This window comes from Macaca nemestrina, chromosome 16, assembly GCF_043159975.1.
Source record: "Macaca nemestrina isolate mMacNem1 chromosome 16, mMacNem.hap1, whole genome shotgun sequence".
Taxonomy (NCBI): domain Eukaryota; kingdom Metazoa; phylum Chordata; class Mammalia; order Primates; family Cercopithecidae; genus Macaca; species Macaca nemestrina.
In genome coordinates, this window is record NC_092140.1 from 14,249,783 (window position 1) to 14,255,782 (window position 6,000).

A 6,000-nucleotide genomic window follows, 5' to 3' on the forward strand; every position below is an offset into this window, starting at 1 on the left:
ACCCCGTCTCTACTAAAAATACAAAAATTAACTGGGCATGGTGGCGCACACGTGTAATCCCAGCTACTCAGGAGGCTGAGACTGGAGAATTGCTTGAACCCAGGAGGCAGAGGTTGCAGTAAGCCAAGATCACTCCACTGCACTCCAGCCTGGACATCAGAGCAAGACTCCATCTCAAAAATAAATAAAATAAAATAATAAAATAAATGTAAGTCATGGTAGATTGGAGCCAAGGCATGAAAAACATTAAGCTTTAGGATAAGCAATGGTTCTCAGGACATAACTTAGCTAACATAAAAGCTATTTATAAGCTAACATAGAAGTTGCAACCAGAAGGGGGATTCTTTTGGCCAGCAGAAACTGGAAAAATGAAAGCCACAGACGCAAATACTAAAGTATCACTCAGGAAAGACAAGAGTGTAGCTCTGTGATATAGATGGATATATTCTAGTCATAAAACTAATTCTACTTCCAAATTTATGCCCACAAACCAACTTTCTGCTTTTGTCTAGTCTTGTATGCATTTTTAACTTAATAATCTTTAAACATTTTAATAAGAATTTTTATATTCTGTGTGGAAACACTCTGTTAGCTATATGAACTGCAAATATTGCTTCATTAAAAGATTCCTAGAGTCATGAAAGAAAGCAAACAAAGTGCTAATTTTGTGGTTCACGGCTTCACTTATAAGACGAAACACAGAACATTTATTAATCTATAAACGATGTCACAAGTTGAGGTTGAATGTTAGAATTTACCCAGTAATCTAGTATTTCTGTAGAAGTGTCAAATAAAAGGGCAAAATTATATAGTACAGAGGAGTGAGTGGCTGGAGGTTGTTGTCTAGACAAGGTACCCACTGGATGCCATTATCTTGGTGAGAAAGAGAAAAAGAAAAGCAGCCACTAGCATGAGGAGTTGGCCTGGTTCTTACAGATAGGACTTGGCATTCTCCTGTCAAATATAAGCAATTTCACAGAACATGAACATTAGACAAGGCTGTGCTGTGAGGTTGATGTAGCAAGACAAAAACCCTGTAACCCTCTGTAATCATGTTTCAACAATCCACTGAAACCCGAACGTGGTCCAAACCACAAAATGACCAAACATCCCCCATCTTGCCTAAGAACAGTGATTACTGCTTCTTTACCAATTACAACTTAAGCCTCAGACTAGTCTGCCCTCCTTCTAGGAGTGATTAGATAACCAATTTTAAGAATTACCCCCTGCTTCCTGACAGCATTTGATCCAGAGCAAAGCTCCACCCCTTTTAAACACTCCCCAAACCACCAAACACAAGCTCAATTCTTACACATTTCTTTCCAATCCCCTCTTACTGAGATGTCCCGTGGTTCCTCATGGTGTGCGTTCTCCCTTTCTGCAACAAGGAAGTAAACCCAACTACGGTTGTGTTCCTGGTGGTCTTTAGCTGAAGAGCATTGACACTGCAGAACCCAGGAGAATCCAGGACAATTCAAGAGCTGGAGACAACTTACTTGTCAGAACACTAAAAATAGACCTATCTCTCAAGGGTGAATTTGTATTAGCCACAGACACAGAAACTGATGGATAAATAATATTACGAGTTTGTTAATTTATAAAAATGAAATAAAGCCCTAGAAGAGTCCGAAAAGGCAAATGTATAGAGTAAGAAAGTAGATGAATGGTTTCCTGAAGGTGGATGTGGAAAGGGGGATTAAATGTTAAAGGGCATGAGTGGTCTTATTGGGGTGATAGAAATGTTCCAAAAACTGTATTATTGTGATGTTAAATTTAGCTTGATAAATTTACTAAAAATCATTGAGCACATAAAGTCAGTGAATTGCATGGTATGTAAATTATAGCTCAATGAAGTTGGTAAAACAACAATGATAATCCATAGGAGAACAGTTACTTGAATACAGCCAGCGAATATTCTTCTTCTGTAGATAGCCAATGGTAGACAAAAATGAAAACATGTTCAATCTTATTACTCATCAAGAAACTGTGAATTGAAGCCTCAATGAGATGCAGCAATACAAGCATTAAAATAGCTACAATTTGAAAGACTGACAATTCCAAGTGTTGATAAGGATGTAGAACAACTAAAATGCTTATACACTGCTGATGAGAGTGAACATTTGTGGAAAATTGTTTGGCACACATATTCTATAACCCAGAAATCCCACTCCTAGCTTTAAATGCCTACCTATATTCACTAAAATATATGTTCACCAAAACAGAACTCAAATGTCCATCTATAGTAGAATGGATAAAGAATTTATAGTGTAGTTTCATAAAATTACTATTAAGCACAATAACGTATACCCATCTCACAAATATGATATTAAGCAAAAAAAGTTAAACACTTGTATGATTCCATTTATATAAAATTCAAAAACAGGCAAAACAAATCTGGAATGTTAGAAGTCAAGATAATAGTTTCCTTGTGGGAGTTACAAGGATGTAGTGAGTAGGAGAGCCTGGGGCTTCTGCAGTGCTGGTAAAGTTTATGTCTTCATCAGGGTAGTGGTTATCTGGGTGTGGTCACTTTGTGATAATTCATCGAGCTATACACTTATGATCTGTATATTCTTCTGTATGTATGTTACACTGCAAAATAATTTACTAAAATAGATATTGTGAAAAGGTTGATAATCACTGAAATTGAGTATTGGGTACATGGAAGTTGATTTTACCAATCCATCTACTTTTGTGCATTTGAATTTTTTCATGATAAATATAAACTTCAAATATATATGTATATATATGTTTGCACATATCTATATGTCTAGATGTGTACATATGTACGAATGTGTATTTATGTGTATGTATTTGTGAATGTTTGAGTTTCTCCTTGTCCTGCCAATCTATTCAAAAATGAACAAGATTTCCCAGAGACCATAGCAGTATGAATAGAGCCAGGTGATTCTTTTATACTGGACATAGAAGGTTAGTGTGCTTAGATAACATTAACCAACAAAAGCAATATATCTAACATGTAAGATGAAAGTCTAAGTGAACATTTAAATGCATGTATTAATATAAATATATAGAATATATGTAACTATAGATATAGATATAAATATATTGAGTGAAATATAGACAATCTGACAGTGTCTTTTTTATAGTCCAAATCCTATTAAAATGAACTTTGGTGGCTGGGCACAGTGGCTCATGTCTGTAATCCCAGCACTTTGGAAGGCCCAGGCAGGCGGATCACAAGGTCAGGAATTCGAGACTAGCCTGCCCAGCATGGTGAAACCCCATCTCTACTAAAAATACAAAAGATTAGCTGCGCACGGTGGTGCTTGCCTGTAGTCCCAGCTACTTGAGATGGTGAGGCAGGAGACTTGCTTGAACCCGTGCAGGTGGAGGTTGCAGTGAGCCAAGATTGCACCACTGCACTCCAGCCTGGGCGACAGAGCAAGACTCCATCCCAAAAAAAAAAAGAAAAAAAGGAACTTTGGCTAGGATTACACTTTTTTTGTTTCATGGGAATATTTTGAATGTGCTAGAAATAAATAAGATTTAAGTGTCATTTATGAACAGTGCTCAGGAGAAATGAATACATCATTCTGTACATTTTGATTTGAACTCCTGGCTAATGATTGCTTTGAAACTTCTGAGTATCACTAGATGTTTTTCGCTGAAATAAAATGTTGGGCAAACTTTTTAGAAAAGCATCCATAAAAAGAAACAATGGGCGCAGAACAGGATACTATTGCACCAGGAGAGATATGAGGCCTTCACCACCACTGCTCTCAAGTAGCTACTGAATGATCCAAAGTACACAATTTCTACCAAAAGAAAAATATCTAGAAGTGATTTGAGGGTAGGATGTTTGTTGAAAATAAAATTTAGACTGAGGGATTTGGGGAGCATGAATTGAAGGATAACTGTATAAAAATAAGTAAGCGGAGTTACACTGTGGTCATGTTTTTCTTGAGAGCTGACTTGAGAACATTATGCCCATGTGAGAGGAACTTCACTATTTTATCTTGTTTAACCAGCAAAACTACCAATAAATACTTGTTTAAACATTTTAGACAACTGATATAAAACATAATAAAGCCTTTAGGCAAGCAGGAACATGTTGACCTCCCCATGTTTTTCCTCCTCATACCTGTGGTCACAAGAGTGAGATGGTTTGAATGACCTTTTATTCCCTGAAAGGTTCTTAACTTTATAGTGCGTGAGAATTACCATATAGAATGGAAGGCGAAACTCTAAGCACACTGAATGTTGAAAGCTATTTAAAGAACATTTAAGGGCACTTTTGGCCTTCAGTATTTTTACCAAATGTGCTGACTTTAAAACCTGATACCCAATTCAGCCACACTCCACTACAGCTGTGGCCTCTAGCTAGGGTTCTGAGAATACAGCATTATCAGTTACATTTAAATTTCAGAAAAGTCCAGGCATGGTGGCTCACACCTGTAATCTCAGCACTTTGGGAGGCTGAGGCAGGCAGATCACCTGAGGTCAGGAGTTCAAGACCAGCCTGGCCAATATGGTGAAACCCCATCTCTACTAACAATACAAAAATTAGCAGGGTGTGGTGGCACGTACCTGTAATCCAAGCTACTTGGGAGGCTGAGGCAGGAGAATCGCTTGAACCCGGGAGGTAGAGGTTGCAGTGAGCTGAGATCACGCCATTGCACTTCATCCTGGGAAACAGAGCAAGACTTCATCTCAAACAAAACCAACAAAAAACAAAAAGAATAAATTTCAGATAAATAGCAAATAAATCTTTAGTATAGGTGTGTCCCACATTTATTTGGGGCATTAATAAACAATTATTTGTTGATTATTTTTATTTTCTAAATCTGGATCCATGGTTTATAAGGTTTACAGCAAAGACTCAAAAGGGCCCCACCAATTTAGATGCATTGAAATAAAACTCTGGGGGGAAAACACTTGCAGTAAAATTAAGTTATTTATACAATGGTAAGAAACAGATGAACTGTCTCTATATAAAAATGCACAAAGGACATGGAGAGATAATTTACACACAAAAAGACATAAATGGCAAAAAGCATTTAAATAAATATTCAGCCTTATCATATTAACATAATTGCATATTTTTTAAGAAAATGAAAAAAATACTTTTTTAAAGGTAATAAGGAAGCAATAATAATACCCAACTTATTTCACAACCTGATGATGAGTGGTTTTTTTGTTTGTTTGTTTTTTGTGTTCATTTTGAGATAGAATCTCACTTTGTCACCCAGACCGGAGTGCAGTGATGCGATCTCAGCTCACTGCGAACCTTGACCTCCCAGGTTCAAGCGATCCTCCTGCCTCAGCCCCTCAAGTAGTTGGGACTACAGGTGCACTCCACCATGCTCAACTAATGTTTTTGTAGTTTTTGTAGAGATGGGGTTTCACCATGTTGGCCAGCTGGTTTTGAACTACTGAGTTCAAGCAATCCACCTGCCTCTGCCTCCTAAAGTGCTAGGATGACAGGCGTGAGCCACTGCGTGTGGCCTGTGATGAGTGTTTAATAGCCTTTCTGTAGGACAGTTTGGCATTATGTTATTTTTTAAAAGTCTTAAAAATATGCAGAAAGAACAATTATACTTCTCAGAATCAGTCCTAGGGAAACATTTAGAATATATGAAAAAATTTAGTTCCAAGTATGCTTATCAGTATAATGTTTTTATCAGTAAAAAATAGAACTGGCCTGTGTGGTGGCCTTTATTAAGGAGTTGGTTAATGCTTCATTAAAACCTTGTTAATCTGACACAGGGGTTGCATCAGTGTGCCTTTAATTTTAATGATTAATTTATAGAGAAAATGAACATATTTCATCTCTCAAAATCAGCCCATGTAGTCTCACTTATCCACCTCTTCCCCAGTAGTCCCTGGGCCTTGAGAAGTCTAATAGCTTTAATTTTTAGCCCTGTGTTTCAGGAATGCAGTTTATTTTGATTGGCATCTTCTGCTGGGCCTGAAGATGGGTCTTCAATTACTGTCAGCATTTGAAATTTAGCAGGACTTGATGTCCTTTTTAGACCC